Here is a 290-nt window from a genome sequence, read left to right on the forward strand (position 1 = left end):
AAACTACTTTGTTTGGCCTTCCAAAAGAGGACACAACTAGAAATCAGTGGTTAAGTTGTATTTACAGCACTGTTCCGGAAAAGTTCAACCCAAATATTCAGATGTGTGCAGCGCATTTTATGGAGGACAAGGACTGTTTCCTGAGAGAGTAGCCTACAACGCTTTTGTCCGTTTCTATAAAGTGGGGCAATTCCAACTTTGTAAGGACAGTCTGCTGCTTCTGACTCACAGACTGTAAGTACGTTTTTATATTTAAAGAATTTGCCACTGACGATTCAAACGCGAGTTTT

The sequence above is a fragment of the Sinocyclocheilus anshuiensis genome, unplaced genomic scaffold, assembly GCF_001515605.1.
Source record: "Sinocyclocheilus anshuiensis isolate Anshui unplaced genomic scaffold, SAMN03320099.WGS_v1.1 scaffold715, whole genome shotgun sequence".
NCBI lineage: Eukaryota > Metazoa > Chordata > Actinopteri > Cypriniformes > Cyprinidae > Sinocyclocheilus > Sinocyclocheilus anshuiensis.